The sequence below is a fragment of the Hibiscus syriacus genome, unplaced genomic scaffold (assembly GCF_006381635.1).
Source record: "Hibiscus syriacus cultivar Baekdansim isolate YM2019G1 unplaced genomic scaffold, ASM638163v2 tig00110156_pilon, whole genome shotgun sequence".
NCBI classification, from domain to species: domain Eukaryota; kingdom Viridiplantae; phylum Streptophyta; class Magnoliopsida; order Malvales; family Malvaceae; genus Hibiscus; species Hibiscus syriacus.
In genome coordinates, this window is record NW_024062606.1 from 1,236,575 (window position 1) to 1,255,840 (window position 19,266).

A 19,266-nucleotide genomic window follows, 5' to 3' on the forward strand; every position below is an offset into this window, starting at 1 on the left:
GCGTTCATTGTGAACTAGTTGAGAGTATTTAGAACATATATCACCACTTATAGTTACCCGAGACTAATAAAAAAAAATCGAATTTAAGCGCGTGGAACTTTACCAGAAGTTGAAAATTTTTTAGGTAACTTGTTAATCAAGAAATTAATTTAGTAAATGCCTTTGACAAATTACACTATAATATAGGTGAGCATTTGATCGAGTCGAGCGAAAAAAAATTTGAGTTGATTAGTCTTATTTTATAATTCGGAGTTGATTTGAAATTTTTTTGTTTATGTTTAAATTTAATTGTAAATTAATATTATGATATTATTTTATTCAAATTTAAATGGTTTTTTATAACCATATACAATACATATATATTCTTCATATTTTTTTCATATATGATATACGTATATCATACAGAGTTGAGGTACTCGACTCAAACTTAAAAATTAATCCACTAATTACTCAAAATTTTGAATTACCATTCGAGTTGTATTTTACAACTCTGTTTGAACTTAATTTTTTTATTCGATTCGAGTTTATGAAACTACAATTTGAAGCCAATTCGAGTTGAATTTTCTCGAGTCGAGTAAAAAATCTATTTTCCGAATTAAGCCGAGTTTTTTATTCGATTCGAGTTTATGAAATTACAATTTGAAGACAATTCGAGTTGAATTTTCTCGAGTCGAATTAAAAAAATCTATTTTTTGAATTAAGTGCAGTTTTACTCGAAGCATCAGAGAGATGGTTGAAGACTTTTATTATATTATTGATAGGTTAGATTTGCTGTGAGACAACTACTTTTCCACGCTCTAAATCATTTATTTCTATAAAGGCTGGATTTGTTGAATCCGCATATCTTTGCTCAAATGCTATTTCTTTGAACAAAGACCAAGCATCATCATCAGACAAGCCTTTCAAAACATAAGGCTCACATTTACTAGTAACATTTGCTACTCTATGAGAGCTAGTGTTTACAATTATCCTTCTTCCTCTAGCTCCACCCATCGGTAATTTCTGTAAGCTAAACCACTGTTTTCTCTTCTCCTCCCAAACATCGTCCAAAACAAATAAGTTTTTGTTTTTTCATCAATTTTATCACGAAGTTGATTTTGCAGTTGATCTATTTCGAGATTCTTATCAGGAGATTGTTCAGTAACAGATTTGATCATGTTTGCTACTATTATTTTAAAATAAAAAACATCAGAAATGCAGACCCACATACTCAAATCAAAGGGACCTTTGACCCTTTCATGATTATAGACAAACTGCGCCACTGCAGTCTTGCCTAAGCCTCCAATCCCCACTGTTCGAAAGTAAATCGAGTAAACAAATTCATGTATGAAATGTGCAATTTTGACCCCCTTTCTTTATTCCAATGGTGGTGAGATTTGTGAGCAAAGAAACCCAACTTGGACACTTCAGCTATTGAGATGATCCTTAAACCGATTCATCTCTGGAATGCAAAAGTTAATGGGAACATAAACAAGACATTTGATCTTAATCGGGTACAATTGTTTTGTCTTAGACAGAAACACCTACATCGTCATGGTATTGCCTTAACAAAACACTATTGAACACACAGTACAAGATACATTTAGTAGGAATTCTCCGCATTCCTACTAAACACTTTACAAAGAAAAATACAATCCCAAAAACTTATTGGTGAGTAGTTTTGATGCTTCTCAAACTCATAAAGAAGTAGTTTTTGAGTACATTTGATGTTCCAAATTGATAAGGAAGCGGTGGCGGGTTAATGAACGTTGCTCTTGTTGAATAATCAAACCTAGAAAGCTCTAGACTCGATGAAGAACAAAGGGGTGAATATGGGAAGGTGGTGGCAGCAACTAGGGTCTTTTAGAGTTTCTTTTAAGTGCTGGAAAGAATGTAAGAAACAAGATTAGAACAAGATAAACAAAAGATAAAGAAATTAAAAATAAAATAAGATAATAAAGAAATCAAAAGATCTCCCTTATGAAGGTGAACGGTAAAGATGATGATGGTGAGGATGGATTTGTGGAAAATAGATGGATAAGTGTCCTATCGAGCCCTCCTAGTCGCGATGAAAAGGCAAATTGGAGTGTGAAGATTAATCTCTCCTCACAAGAACTTGAAAGAACTCAAGGAGAAGAAGCTTCGAAGGCACAAGGCAATCAGCACTTCCAAAAACGAACTCTCGTTGTATTATTAATCAAAGAAATCTTGAATTACAAAGTTTAATGAAGCCTCCTTTATATAGGGGCTGAGTTCTAAAGGTCCTAAATAACTAATGATAATAAACTAAATATATCATAACTCTAATTCCTAATAAAATAATAATAACTAAAGATAATATTTTTAACCCAACCTTAATTCCTAATAAATAATAAATCTAATCCTAAAAGATAATTCATCATCCTATATTAAGTTATATTACAAATAATCAATAAAAATATTGAAAATTCGTAATATTTACAAAATCCCGTATTAATCCCGTATAGGATTTTCTGCATCGTCTTCAGTAAAATAGCCATATCTTGAGTTCCCGATATCGGATTGATGCGATTCAAGAACCGTTGGAAAGATAAGAGACAGACGGTTGTATCTTCAGAAGACATCTTGACTAAATAAGATCAGGATCCCATTAAAAAAGTCATCGTAATTCTGCTTCTGTTCTGATCTTCTTTTCCAATGCTTAGACTAGTGGATCATTTGGAAGAGTTATTACTTCTTCCTTTGATGTGAGCCTTGTGATGCATGTATCATCCTCCCTTTCTTCAAAAAGATTCGACCTCGAATCTGAAACATTAAAGGGAGCAACATTAGAATCGTTTAATGATTCATTCACATTATACTTACCGAATAGATATGCTTTGAATCTTCGAGACTTTGTTCTTCTAATAGGTTCGAGTAAAAACATTAGTCCAAAGAAGCATGTATTATGGACTCTGGTGCATGTATCATTCCCCCACTCCTCAAAGGATTCATCCTCGAATCTGAAAATCCAAAAGAAAGGGATTTAATGTGTTGAAAGAACTTGTGAAACATTTACCAGGATCAATGTCTTTATGCGTTTTAGTCGAGGTTTCTTCTTTGTAGGAACTGATTTATTAAGTCTTGAAATCCTCTTTTGCATACAAGTCTTGTAATATGATGTTTTGGTTGAAATTCAACATGACGCCGGCCACTGTTGGCTTTATGTATGATTTCAGATAATTTCTCCATGGTTTTATTTGTGTGTGGCGAGAATGAGTGTTTAAACCATGTCAACTGGTTTGTTAAAGTAATCCCTTAAGTCTCCTAAGTGGGGTTCATGAATTAATGATTCCCGGGAGGAGCTTTGTGGACTGTAGAACCTGTTTAGTTGGCAAGGAAACTCATATACAAGAAAGCTCATTAAAAACACTTTTAAATATGGGTAGAAATATCAAAAATATCCGAGTTATCGTGATATAAATCTTTGATATGTTCAATTCTCGGAATAGTAGTATGAGTTTGATAGGTAAGAGTATACCTTCGTGGTAGTGTATCGTCTACTGTGTTTTTTCTTACCTCGGTATGTTACGCACTTAAAGGAGTTGTGTTTAGTATGGATGACAACTTCACGAGCCTTACCTTGTAAGAAGAAAGAAGTATGTTTCAATGTCATTAAAATGAGTAATAAAATACTTACCTTTGGACTCTCGTAAATCATGACTCTTCATTGATATAGCATAGTGATTAGGGCTTTTAGGTGGTAACCTGTCAGGAGGGTCACCTAGCACTATTAGACAACTCTTGGCGATAGAAGATGGTGTGGGCCAGTCTCGTGTTGCTTTTACTTTCTCATCATTTACATGGATTCCCTGTGCATGAACTATAAAGCATGTGGAGTTGTTCAAGTCATGTTTCGTCATTAAGATGACGTTACGACTAAGGCTTTCATGGATGTAGCCTTTTTGTAACAAATTTAATTCTTTGGTTTCTTCGAGATTGTATGTTTGACGAGGTATGATGGAACCTTGAATTAGATTGGTTTGGTGTTGTTTTCCTTTTTTCAGTGGTAATCCGTCAGGTGGATCACCTAATTCTTCTTGAAAATCCTGTAACAAAGATGAAAACACACTAGGCAAATCCTTGTTAATGTTAGAAATCGAAACAATTGATTCTCTAAAGCAAACAAGGATGGAAGGTTGTTTGTAAAGAATGTTCTCTCTCAATTCTTTTGTGCTCACACATAGATTTTGAGTCACTATTTTCTTCTCACAATTAGGTTCACTCACCTCCCATGGGTCATTATTCTTTTGGCTTTTGTAACTAGTGACCTCTTTTTCTTTTGCCTCTTTCTCAGCTTTTTCTTTTTTTGCTTTCCCTACCTCCTCACAAATTATCATTTGATCTTTAGGGGCTGGAAGTGTCATTCTTTGCTGGTCGTTCTTTCTCCTTGTCAGGTTTGTCACCTCTTAGCTTTTTTAGAGAAGATGGAGCAGAAGACGAGGAAGGATTTGAAGGATTACCTTGGTAAGAGGATGAAGTACCTTGGTAATGTCTCGGAATCTCCTTTGGATTTGTACTTCGATTGTCATTGCTTTCTTTAGTGTATCTTCAAGGTTTTCGTACCCATGGAGGTCAAGAAGATCAGTGATGTTTGAGTTCAAGCCAACAACGAATCTTGACACGGTGACCTCTTCTTTTTCGGTTATGTTAGCCCTATTGAGTAAGGACTGCATCTCCTTGTAGTAGTCTTCAACTGAACTTCTACCTTGTCGAAGTCGGTGTAGTCGTAGTTTAACTTCTCGTGTATAATGTGTCGGTAGGAATCGCTTCCTCATGGTTTGTTTGAGGTCGGTCCAAGAAGTGATTGTTGGAATTTGGAAATTCTGGATCTTTTTCCTTGTTTGCATCCACCAAGTTCGAGCATATCCTTCGAATTGCATGGTGATGAGGGGAACTTGTTTAGCTTGGGGGTAGTCATGGTATGCAAATATGAGATCAACTTTTCCTTCCCAATCGATGTACCTGTCCGGATCGTTTTCTCCTTTAAAAGATGGGATCATGAACTTTGGTTTTGCAAAGAGTTCGGGTGCTTGGAAACGTGGTTGTTCTCGCTTGGGTACCAAAAGTTCAGCATTTTTTAGTCTTAGATTCTGGTTTGGTAGATCCAGTTGTGGTTCTTGTCGTTCTCTCACAGTATGGTAAGTTCATCAATCTTTCAAATTGAGTCGTGAGTCGGCAAGTGCGGCTAAGATAGCCGTAAGTGTCTTGTTGTTATTGTCCCACACCCTGAAATCATAACACTCGAAAGAAAATTTTAAAGTAAAATAAAATAAAAGAAAGAAAATTCAACAAAGCAAGAAACCTCACAAGTCACTCCAAGAAAGTAACACAACGAGGCAAGTAAGCCGATCTTGTACTCTTTAAAACTCACTTTACCAAGTAGTTTTTCACAGTTCGTATCGGAGTTTGATTACTAGCAAAGGCGATAAGAAAAACCTAAAAGCTCTAAGAGGCCAAACAAATGTTAGACTCCAAGAGAACGAGAATGCAAAGAAGGAAGAAGTATGCAAACTCTTTAGTCCTACTAACACAAGGAAGATAATGTGTTAGATATGCAAAAGAACAATAACAGGGAAAAACAAAAGAACCTAAAGCACTAAAGTCAAAGAAAAAAAAAGACCAAACCAGAAAACCTAGAAAACGCTGGATCAACTTGAGTAACGTTTTTGAGGGGGTTACCGGTATCCAAAAATTCTGGAAAAACTCTTGAATGTCTTTCGATGCGTCAAGAAACCACCTGTAAAATTTCAAAACCAAATACCTTCAGTAGTATCCAGTAGACTCTGTTGAATGGTGAGTCCTCAAACAATCTATTTTTCTTGATCGCTTTGTTCGAAGTTGTTCTTGAGCTCCAAAAATTCTGATTTTTTGTGTAAATGATCTCCAATATATGGAGTTTCAATCTGGAAATTTTAACCGCAAAATTCCTTCTGTAGAATTTTTAAGAAATTCGACAATATTCTAGACTGAATCTGCCGATAAAACTTGAATGATGTATTTTAAGGATCTAATGAACTATGATCGAAGTGAATTTTGTACTGGAGATTAAACTTAAGACGAATATGTATCTGGAGAAAATCAGCCCTAAATACCTTCGTTTGCAATTTTTTTGAAATTTTGTCTTTTTGTGTTTTTTTTTGTTTTTTTTAAATAGCAAACTAACAAGAAGGATTTGAATCTAAATTAAAATTAAATAAAAATAACCTGAAACAATGAATCTTCTCTGAACTAGCTCCGTTGGGGTACCTTGACGGTGTTGTGTGCAAGAACAAACAAGATTGCTTGCTTCTTTCCAAGAATCGGCCCAAATTTGATACTAATTGATAGGGAAGTGGTGGCGGGTTAATGAACGTTGCTCTTGTTGAAGAATCAAACCTAGAAAGCTCTAGACTCGATGAAGAATAAAGGGGAATATGGGAAGGTGGTGGCAACTAGGGTCTTTTAGAGTTTCTTTTAAGTGCTGGAAAGAAGGTAAGAAACAAGATTAGAACAAGATAAAGAAAAGATAAAGAAATAAAAATAAAATAAGATAATAAAGAAATCAAAAAATCTCCCTTATGAAGGTGAACGGTAAAGATGATGATGGTGAGGATGGATTTGTGGAAAATGGATAAGTGTCCTATCGAGCCCTCCTAGTCGCGATGAAAAGGCAAATTGGAGTGTGAAGATTAATCTCCCTCACAAGAACTTGAAAACTCAAAGAAAAGAAGCTTCGAAGGCACAAGGCAATCAGCACTTGCAAAAACGAACTCTCGTTGTATTATTAATCAAAGAATCTTGAATTACAAAGTTTAATGAAGCCTCCTTTATATAGGGCTGGGTTCTAAAGGTCCTAAATAACTAATGATAATAAACTAAACATATCTTAACTCTAATTCCTAATAAAATAATAATAACTAAAGATAATATTTTTAACCCAACCTTAATTCCTAATAAAATAATAAATCTAATCCTAAAAGATAATGCATCATCCTATATTAAGTTATATTACAAATAACAAATAAAAATATTGAAAATTCGTAATATTTACAAAATCTCGTATTAATCCCGTATAGGATTTTCTGCATGCACCGTATTCAGTAAAATAGCTATCTGAGTTCCTGATATCGGATTGATGCGATTCAAGAACCGTTGGAAAGATAAGAGACATACGGTCGTATCTAAAGAAGACATATTGACTAAATAAGATCATCCCATTCATCGTCGTAAGTCTGCTTCTGTTCTGATCTTCTTTTCCAATGCTTGGACGAGTGGATCATTTGGAAGAGTTATTACTTCTTCCTTTGATGTGAGCCTTGTGATGCATGTATCATCCTCCCTTTCTTCAAAAAGATTCGACCTCAAATCTGAAACATTAAAGGAAGCAACATTAGAATCATTTAATGATTCATTCACATTATACTTACCGAATAGATATGCTTTGAATCTTCGAGACTTTGTTCTTCTAATAGGTTTCGAGTAGAAACATTAGTCCAAAGAAGCATATTATGGACTCTGGTGCATGTATCACAATGCATCAACTTCATGGAGGATAACAGCCCTCTATAAATACTCTAATAGAGATGGTAAATCTCATCAATTTCGTATGTGCAACAACATTGAACCTGCAAGTTCAGTACTCTATGTTAAATTTGTCATTTAAATCTAGCCTCATCGGAATGTAGAAGCACTTGCTGTTACTAAATAAACAATAGGCGATTTCATCGGAGTAGATGTCGTGGAATGGATCAGCACTTGAATGCATGTCTTCTTTTGGATATTCATTGAACTCATGCTATAAAAACGAACATTACTACCCATCAGACGACAGCAATTATGAGATTCTTACGATTTATAAGTGTTAAGCAGTTAGATAATTACTGCCTCTTTTTGTGCATATATATTCTTGAAATACTCAAATGCCCTACTGTAGGTCTTGCACCCAAGTCTGAAGATAGAAAACAAGTAAGCCATATTCACATGTTGAAAAACAGAAAACACGGTATATGTTGTAAAAGTTGTTAATGAAAGGGTAGGAAGCACCAACCTCATTTGCCCAAATATGTGGGATGTGAGCAATCTTATGCCAATCGGTTCCAATGTCTTCCTATATCTCTCCTCCAACTTGGGAATATCTTGCATATAACAATGTGTTCATTCATACTGGTGTCTAGTTGATAATCAAATCTGAACAATCTTTTCTTCATATGGAGACTATTCTGAGAGCTTTTCTTTAGGAATTTTTCCTCCAATGCTTTCCACATCTTACTTGCAGAAGTCACGTTCTTGTAGCCATACTCCTGCTACCTGGAAAGACAAGATCGAATCGTGTTGCACGCCAAAAGATTGATTGTTCCCCATTCTTTCTCCTCCATATCTACGATCTTTTCTTCCAAAATGGCGATGTCTAGACCTTGTTGGAATAAAGCGTCTAACACCTCGCCTTGCCATATGCCAAAATGATCGGATCCATCGAACAACTCCACCTATAAGTTTGCATTTGACAATACCCTCCTTATCGATTCAGATGAAGAGCTCGATGTCTTAACTGATCTGTATTGTGGCCTTATAATTCTAATGAACAATATTCAATAGCACGAATGTATTTTTCAGCAACGGGACCACCATGATAACCTCAACCGAAGCTCAGGAAAACCAAGAAGGAGAGCAAGTACGAAGCAACAAAGTTCATGGTGGCAAAAGGTCGCTCGAAAAGTCAAAAGAAAAAGAGGAGAGGGAAATCAAAGTCGAAGTCTAGACTGGGAAAAGATGAATGTGTCTTTTGTCATGAGAAAGGCAATTGAAATAAATATTGTCCGAAGCTGAAGAAGAAAGAAAAAGATGCTTCAGATGCATGTGTTGCAGAGCATGATGCCAATGACTCTGACATATCATTGGTTGCATCATCAACAACATTTCATTCAGATGAGTGAATATTATATTCGGATTGCACCTATCATATGTCCCCTAATCGGGAGTGGTTCCTCGATTTAGTATAACTAAATGCATGATTTGTTTATATGGACAATGGCAATGCCTGTAAAACTGTTGGGATAGGTTCAATTTGATTAAAGAATCAATATGGATCAACCAGAGTTCTGACTGATGTCTGGTATGTGCCAGTTTGAAGAAAAATCTCATCTCTTTGGGAGCCTTGGAATCCAAAGGCTCATTAGTCACTGTGAGAGATGGTTTTAAAAGTCACATCTGACGCACTTGTGATGATGAAGGGCATTAGGAAAAATAATTTGTATTACTACCAAGGTAGTACAATTATTGGAGCAGTTGCAGCAGCTTCCAAAAGCGATGATTTGGACACAACCCAGTTGTGGCATATGAGGTTGGGACATACTGGAGAGAAATCCTTGCAAATTTTGGCAAAGAAAGGATTGTTGAAATGTGCAAAGGCTTGTAAATTGAACTTTTGGAGCATTGTGTTCTGGGAAAGCAGAAGATAGTGAAATTTGGTACCACTATACATAATACAAAAGGTATTTTCGATTATATTCACTTAGATGTGTAGGCTCCTTCCAAGACACCGCCTTTGGAAGGAAAACATTATTTTGTAACTTTTGTAAATGACTTTTCCATAAGAGTATAGGTGTATCCGATGAAGTCTAAAGATGAAGTGCTCTGAATTTTCCTTAACTGGAAAAATATGATCGAGAACCAAACTAGTAGATCAAACGTCTTAGGACGGAAAATTGAGGGGAATATAAAAATGAATCATTCACTGATGTTTGCAATGAGTATGGTATTGTTCGACACTTCACTATTAGAGATACACCACATCAGAATGGGGTGGAAAAGCATATGAATCGAACACTATTGGAGAAAGTTCGATATATTTATCTTATAATGGGTTAGGTAAGACATTTTGGGCTGAGACTGTGACATATGCTAATCATCTCATCAATCGTCTGCCATCATCAACGATAGGAGGAAAACACCATTGGAGGTATGGTCTGAAAAACCTGCTACTGATTACGATTTCTTACATGTATTTGTATTCACTGTTTATTATCATGTGAAGGAATCCAAGATTGATCTGAGAGCAAAGAATGCTCTATTTATGAGAATCACCCTAGAGTGAAGGAATTCAGCCTTTGGTGTTTAGACACTAAGAAGATAATTTATAGCAGAAATGTTACATTTGATGAATATGTCATAGTAAAGAGGATAACAAATGAAGCTCCGTAGCAGATGAAGCATACTCCAAAACAGGTGGAAAAAAACTATTGGAGGTATGGTCTGGAAAACCTAGCTCTGATATAAATTATTGGGTAAACTGGGTTATTTCCCACACGAACGTAGTTTCAAAATTGATCTGAAATGTCAAAATTGAAACCACCTAAATTGCACAGCAGACAAACCCGTCAAACTATTGAAGATTGAAATACAATGGAGAAAACCAAATAATGAACATACAAAGTAAATAATGGATAGAACCACCAAATTTACGAGGTTCAAAGAAAATATCGTCTACTCCTCGGGCAGCACAACAGATGATAATTTCACTATCAACAAAATATTACAACAAATAGAATTCTTTAGAATTCCCAAAATACTACAAGTTGTAAAGTCAACAAATGTTGGTCAAACTTGGTAGCCATTGAAGAAGTCAAATTCAAATTTGTTACCACAACATTAAATTCAAGTTGACAAGTGGCTATGATGGACACAAAGGTTGGCAAGTTGACAAGTTGGCAAGTGGTTACCTTGTGCACATGGGAAAATTCATTTGGTCCTTAAACTATTAGGTTTTTATAAGTTTAGTCCTTAAAGATCAACTATAATATGCCTAAGCACTTCCATTTGAAATCATCCCAAAAAAAATTCTCTCCCCCCATTTATTTCTCCAGTCTCTCACTTTGTAATATGTTGGGAATTCTAAAGAAGTGTTGGGATAGTATCGAAACTTTCAGTTTGTTTTGGGCAAAAATGTCAGTTTTTAAGGCAATTAGTCTCTCACTTGTAGTCTTATTTGATGAAAAATGAAGTGTTGGGGTACCTCGAGTCTAATTGCCTTAAAATGACATTTTTACCCAAAACAGACTGAAAGTATCGATACTATCCCAAGAGTATCGATACTCCTACAAAAGTTTTGATATTTTATATAAGTTCCGATACTTTTAAACACTCTGTTATGCCCAGTTTCGAAACTTTCTGTGAGTTTCGAAACTATGACTCAAAGTTTCGATACTCTTGAAAAAGTATCAATACTCTTACCCAGAAACTCACGAATTTGCCCAAAACGAAGAACAAGTAGTGATATTATCCCTATAGTATCGATACTCTACCTGCAGAATTCATAAAACAAGTACGAAAAACTCTATTTTTCAATCCCAAAGACCTTAGTGTGGTCCCCAAACATGATTAAAATTTTATTTGATCAACAAGGGTCATAATAGAGGCTTTAAACACATTTATAACTCTAAAACAAGAATTTCACCATGAAAATGCTTATCATGCTCAACTCAAAGATTTTCTGACATGGGACCGATCCGAAAACCCGAAAAATTTAGCAGGCCGGGTAGTCGACCTGAAAATCAAGTATTTTCAAAATAAATACCCGATATTTTTTAACTGGGTAGGTAGATCGATGGATCGAGTCAATCATGTCGGGTATTTTTTTAACACCTAGTTGAGGCACGTCCTTTGCAAGACTTTTGGATGTAGCTTCGAATCCTCACTCTCCCATTTATGTTCTTTCATTATTTTTTTTATTGATTAGGTGGTTCGAAAAAAAATATTTAATTAAATAAATTAAAATAAAAAATATTCTCCAATTAGGTGATAACACTTGTCACAATCTGATTGGAAAACTAATTTATTAAATTAAATTAAAATTAGGATCAAACTGATAGAATATATAAGTATTGATGACTAAATGTAAAATTATACTATTTTTATTAACTTCTGTCAAGTGTTAAATAATTAAGTAGTCTTACAAAATTAAAAATCGATAGTAAATAAAAGGGTTAAATAGTTGAGTAATCAATTATAATATTAATGAATAAGTATTATTTTAAATAGGAAAACAAATCATCGAGGTCTAGGCCTTGAGATATGCATGGGGAAGGCCTGCCGGCATTTAGAAAAAGAAAGCCACTCCATTGTCATCTTCTCATCTGAGTTAAGCTGGTTGCATCAAAACACCGGATTTTAATTTCCAGCAAGCAGCTTGCCAATCGTTTTGAGCTTGGAAATTATTAGACAGTTTTTTTTATTGGCTTATGAATGGAGGATGGACTAATTTGGCGGTAAATGGTGGCCAATCAGGAAAGAAATAAGTGGAACTCACTAGAGTGAGTTCCGTATATCTTTTGTCTTCTTTAGTTGAAATACAAAATACCAACTACCGGAAGAAAGGGAAGTGGCGGTTTGGAAGACAGAGAAATGGGGTGGGCAATTGCTATTCATGGAGGCGCCGGAGACATCCCTCTCTTTACTCCCAGAGAAACGTCTTCCTCGTGAAGCTGGCCTCCGCCGCTGCCTTGACGTTGGGATCGCCGCCCTCAAAGCCCGTAAACACCCCTTGGACGTTGTTGAACTCGTGGTACATACATATATAACTTGGCTTTACTTTTATGTTCATTCAGTGCATCTCTAATATGGGTTTATGTCAAATTATTAGTTTCTTTTGCAAGATGGTCGGTGTCGATGGGCTATCGATAATTGGGACTTGGGATGTTCTGGTTGTAGTTGAAAATTCTTTTTAACAAACACTTGTAGTAACTTTTGGGGCATGTTTTGATTGTGAAATTCTGCAACTTTATGAGGTTATGCCATTGCCAGCATGAAATGGATTCTTGTTTTCTTTCGTATTTCGTTCTTTGATAATTTCCTGGATGCAAATTGCTATCTTAATGCTCTAGAGAGTTTAACGGTCTGCTAATAAAATTCATCTACACCTCTTTGCCCTATATCTGATTCTTAATATAACAAAAATAGGCCTTTTATTCTAAGCAGATTTTGAGAAGTTCTGGATTTATGCTGTTTATTCTTACATAGGTACGCAAACTGGAAAACAATCCGTCTTTCGATGCCGGAAAGGGGTGATAAAATGTTCAGGTTTTATGTTGCTTGTGTTTTGTAGGTACGGGAACTGGAAAACCATCCGCATTTCAACGCGGGAAAAGGGTCTGTACTGACCGCAGGTACCGTTGAGATGGAAGCTTGCATCATGGACGGCAAAACAATGAAATGTGGAGCTGTCTCGGGTGTCAGCACTGTTGTTAATGCCATATCCCTTGCGCGGTTAGTCATGGAGAAGACTCCTCATATTTATCTGGCATTTGATGGTGCTGAGGCCTTCGCAAGGGAACAAGTAAGTGACAAGCAAACTCTGAGTAGCTAATGTATTTTATCTGTCCTTTTCTTTCTTCATTGCACTTTGTTCCTACTGATGTAAACAAAGGGATTTCAAGTATTTGAAGTTATTTCTCTAATTTGTCTAAAGTTGGCAACATATGCTTCCTTTAGGTCGGTTTCAGTTTCGTCATGTGATCTTTCTTCTACAAAAGTTTGATACGACCGAGTTCATCAACTGTGTTGTTTTTTGTGTTTCTTGTTTGTTCAATTTAATTGGAATGAAACATATCATTAGAGCTCGGACTCATGTTTTCTTGTTCGAACACATATTCAGACATGCATGTCGAGTATGATCCTCCAAATAGATGGAAATGGTTAAAATTGTGAGTATATCCATGTTACACATATACTTGTATATGACACACACCCTCTATTCCTTGATAATTGGCCGAAAACAAACCCAATATGTGGTGCTTATAGCTTTCGAACAAAATGATTATTATCCGCTTTTATTATGTCTATTTTGTTTTAAATGGGGTCAGGGTCTTGAGACTGTTGAGATGAGCCATTTTATAACTCCTGAAAACATTGAAAGGCTTAAGCAGGCACAAGAAGCTGACAGAGTTCAGGTATTTTTCTCTCTACAAGTTTTATTTTCAAAATATTTTTGTGGTCTCCAAACTGTCTATTACTTTTAGATATTTCAAAGATATAAACTTATGAAAACATTGAACATCAGACCTTGATACTGCTTAAAATATCTTAGTATGGCATTGAACGAAATTCTTCTGTGTTTATCTTTGTGTAGGAAAATGTTTCCCCTGCATCTGATTTGTTCTTGTCCAAAGCTTGATTTTGAAGTGATAAAGCAATGAAATGCTTCAGGTTTTAAGTGTTTGGTTTTGTTTTAATCTGCAGATTGATTACACTCAACCAATTCAAAAGAAGGCGCCTAAAGACGGTGCAGTTTGCTGATGGTGATAGCCAAATTGGCACTGTTGGATGTGTGGCTGTTGACAATGAAGGGAATTTGGCTACTGCAACATCAACTGGTGGACTAGTGAACAAATGGTTGGTAGGATAGGGGACACACCAGTTATTGGTGCAGGGACTTACGCTAATCGTCTCTGTGCAGTTTCTGCTACAGGGAGAGGAGAAGCAATAATCCGTGGTACTGTCGCAAGGGATGTTGCTGCTGTTATGGAGTTCAAAGGCATTCCCCTCAAGGAAGCTGCTGCATACGTTGTAAACCGAGTTCCAGCAGGCACTACTGGGTTAATTGCCGTGTCTTCCACTGGAGAAGTTGCCATGCCCTTCAACACCACCGGCATGTTTCGTGCCTGTGCCACCGAAGATGGATATTCAGAAATCGCCATATGGGATTCTCCATCAAAATAAGGACTTGCTGAGTTTTGGATATTTGCATCCATTTGCCTGGAAAATTGTTCTGAAAAACATGACTAAAGGCATTTGGAAGGGTGAAATGTTATCATGTGATGGCTTTTGAATAATAATATGTTTCGAAATGGTTTAAACAAAGAACGAACATTGACTCTCAGATATGCAAAGGCCGTGAGCAAACATTGAGAGCCAACTTAAAAGTAATCGCACAAACACAATCATAGAGCAAAGGGTAGAAAAACAGAGATCATTTCTGAATCAGATCCCCAAACAAAAGCATAGTTCAAAGGGTAGAAGAACAGAGAGCATTTCTGAACCAGATCTCCATCATTCACTTATAGAGTCAATCCCGATCCGCTCAGCTTTGACGCTGTTATCTGGTCCACCCGAGCAGCCATTTCGGGTGTCAAATAATTCTCCAATCCTCAACCTTCCCTTTCCGAAAATAGTACTTATTTTCAGTCATCCCGTCACGACGTTTCCCACTTTTATTCACTTCCAGGTTGCTTATTGTCTCTCGAAACTACACAGCTTTACAATCTTTCCAGGCACCCCACTTTCTTCCTCCTCCGATGAGAAAGGACAACCAATAAACTCCGCCAATCTCTTAACATATGAAAACGGTATCGTCCATCATTGCTTCATACTTGAAGAACAAAATCTTGTCCGGATGCTCCTGACTTGCTTTCCAGTACCCCAAAACATGTTCCCAATAAGGTCCATAGAAACATTCACCTTTGCAAAGCAGCTCAAGTGCCTCATCAAGGCCAACAAGTTGAGTATTTTGGGTTCCAAGGAATCTGACAACGAAATGATACAACGAAACAAACAAATCCTTGGGGTCCCTGCAAACATAAACAATTTTACAGCCACAATCGACTACTGATTTGGGCAAGGAAGAATAAGGCAGGTGGGTGGACAAAACAGGGACCCCAAGATCACGATGAGTGTGAAAATGGGCATGATCGAGCTCCATGAATGGCACGCATTCATGTGAGCTCTTTGAAAACAGAGGGCTGGTGGAATCATCGTATGATGCTCGGGTAATGGTGGCGAAAAGGAGGGACTTTAACCAGGTTGTGCCGGCTTTAGGGGCGCTGGAAAGGATGATATCGGTGGGTTGAGCTTGGAATTGTTGTTGAGCTGACATTACTCTTTATTATTTTGTAGTAGTGCCAAAAGTCTTCGTACTGTAAAAGACCGTCGGGAAGAATCTATATTATCTCTTCTAAGGATTCCATGAAGAAATGGCGTGCGGATACTCGGATAGTATTGAAGAATGACTATATATATATATATATTTAGAATTAAATGTATTATTATTTGAGATCCATTAATTGATGGAATCGAATGATTAAAAATATTTAATTTATTTCATTTTGTATGGGATAAAACCCTAACAATTGTTTTAAAATATACATCTTTATTAAACCAAAAAAAATATTAATCCATTACTTCAAAAAAATAAAATCAAACAATTCAAATAAATGATAATAAAAATATTGTAGACGATGAAAAGTAACATTATCAAGAAATGATTTTAAATACTAAAAGAACTAAATACTAAGGGAGTGTTTGGTTCAAGGATTGTGCGATTTTCATGGGATGGGAATCCCACATTCCCATGTTTGGTTGGTCGGGAATCTCATTCCCGGTAATGTTTTATTACCAATAGTAGATTTTTTGGGGTATATTACCGAGAATGTCATTACCTCCATTCCCTTAGATATTGTAACATTACCGGCGTTTTTGACTAAAATGTCCTTAAATTTTTATTTTTTTTCAAAAATATCCTTCTTCTGTCATTGAATAATAAAAATTCTACGAAGGTTAAATTATAAATTTATCCTTAAATTATTTTAGATTTACAAAAAAAAATCTATAATTAAAATTTTATATAAAGTTCAGAGGTTAAAAAAATTTACCCTTTCATTAAACTTTTTTTATATTTTTAATTTTGTAAAAATAATTATATAAATATTATGAATTTAATTTTTTAAAGAAAATATATAAATATTTTACAATTTGTAATATTATACAAATATATAATAAGGATAATTTGGTCAAATATATATTCTAATAATTTTTTATTCCTTTAACCAAACACGGTAATCTTACATTCCTGCTAAACCAACCAAACACAAAATACAACATTCTCAGTAATCCTATTCCCTAATAATCTTTTATTCCCACTAGTAGTCTTACATTCCGTGAACCAAACGCACCCTAAATATATATTTTATCCTCTAAAGAAATCACTGAATGGCCCGAGGAAACAAGATTGGATTCTTGATTTTTATTATTGGGGTCACAGTCACATGGTACATGCACAACAAAACACGACAATATACACCATAGAATTAGTGATTTGACCAAATTGACATATATTTATTGAATATTTACCTTTTTAGCACCGTTTGATATATATTTCCCGAAGTGGCATCCTTTCGGCTGAGCTGGCAAAAGGCGTGTCCCCGGGGACGCGCTTTACCCGTGTTTTCGCTGAGTTGGATGCCACGTGTGGAAGGCGCATCCCCGGGGATGCGCCTTCACGAGATTCTGATGACTCGACTGCCAAATGCCATAAATGCCCCCATCCGTTTTCCCTAACTACCCCTCCTCCTCCCCTATATAAACCCCCTCAACCCTCCCTCATTCTTCACACCAAAATCATATTCTCCTCTCTTATATAACTCAAATTCTCCAACTATTTGAGTTTTAAATTTGTTATTAGTGGTAAGAAATTTATTTTTGTTAGTATTTTTTAAATAGTTATTATATTTTATATTAATATATTTATGTAAATATTATTTTTTATTAAATAATATTTATATAATTATTATTTATTTAGAATTTTTTTTTGTGCTAATTATATTATTTTGTCTACAGTTATAATGAAAAACGAAATGCTGTTGTGATGGATATTGATCATATCTCCAGACATTTTAGCGATATGGTAATATTTTTTATAATTAATGTTAATATTTAAATTTATTTTTATTTTAAAGTTATTATGAATTTATATTAATTTTTATTTTTTATAATGTATATTATTTAGGATACTGATCGTATTTTAGAGACTTTTATTAAAATCTACGTATACCGACACCGGAACGTATTTTGCCATATTTGGCTTCTGTCGGGTTCGGGTATATTGCAACAATTATTGGCGGTTGCAAACTCGAACTTGTCCTAATTTCTGCACTGATTGAGAGGTGGAGGCCCGAGACACTTTTCACCTTCCATGTGGAGATGCCACAATTACATTGGAGATGTCTCTATCATCTGGGGCTTCCCGTCGACGGAAATATGATGTGTGGTATGGCGAATGGTGATTGGCAGTCAATGTGCATTGATTATCTTGGAGCTGCTCTGCCAGAGTTTAATGGAGATAGAATATCTTTATCTTGGTTGAAAGCTAATTTTGAGGTTTTAAATGAAAATGCTTCAGAGGATCAAGCAAAGGCATGTGCTCGGGCATATATTCTACGAATAATTGGAGGAATATTGATGCCCGACAAATCTCGCAACTAGGTGCATTGTATGTGGTTGCGGCATCTGATCGATTTTGATGAAGCTGGAAGATATAGTTGGGGCGCTGCAGTTTTGGCATTTCTCTTTAGAGAAATGTGTCGGGCGACGAATTATAAGAAAACTGCTATCGGTGGATGTCTCCTGCTTCTACAATCATGGGTGTGGTTTCGCATGCCTTTCTTATGCCCGATCGTGAATGAATCATACGTATTCCCCTTATTGTTGAGGTAATTTTTGAACTAAATTTTGATTTAAATATTTTCAATTAAATAGAGTGATATTTAGTTTATATTATATTTTATAGGTGGTCGATGAAAAGAAAGGACCATAAAAATATACCTACTGGGTTAGAGGAAATTCGTTTACTTATTAATACGAAAGCTGGGTCCGAGATATGTTTTTAAATTTGTTTAATTATTATATTTTAATTTAAAATGCTAGATATAATTAGAATATTTTATTTATTTGAATTGTATATTTATATTCAGTTTCAGTGGATACCTTATGCGAGCGATGAAGTGAAGGCTTGCATCCCACCCCACCTTAGTGGGTCATTAGAGGTATGGATATCATTGCCCTATTATGTCACTCATGTCTCTCGGGGACACTATTCATATCAGTACCTATTATTTCTCAGGGGACTTGAAGGTGCGTTCCCGGGGGCGCGCCTTCTATTATTTTATCAGAGAATATGTTATCATTGCCCTATTATGTCACTCATGTCCCTCGGGGATACTATTCATATCAGTACCTATTATTTCTTAGGGGACTTGAAGGAGCGTTCCCGGGGGCGCGCCTTCCATTATTTTGTCAGAGAATATGTTATCATTGCCCTATTATGTCACTCATGTCCCTCGGGGACACTAGATGGATTGTGAAATCAGGTAAATTAACCAAAATTTAACTTCTTTTGAAAGTTCAGCAAGTTAAGAATAAATTATACATATAGATTAATTTAAGTACATAACTTAAATTAAAACGTTATCTGAAGTTTGAATAAATTAGATAAAATGTTATGGATAAATTGAATAAATGTGA

The 19,266-nt window shown here is 35.5% G+C and overlaps 2 pseudogenes; one reads left to right on the plus strand and one right to left on the minus strand.

Moving 5' to 3' along the window:
- The first annotated feature begins 12,363 nt into the window (after window positions 1-12,363).
- LOC120215946 lies at window positions 12,364-14,853 on the plus strand (annotated as a pseudogene).
- A 176-nt stretch (window positions 14,854-15,029) lies between these two features.
- Window positions 15,030-15,844, minus strand: LOC120215947 (annotated as a pseudogene).
- Between the last annotated feature and the right edge of the window lie 3,422 nt (window positions 15,845-19,266).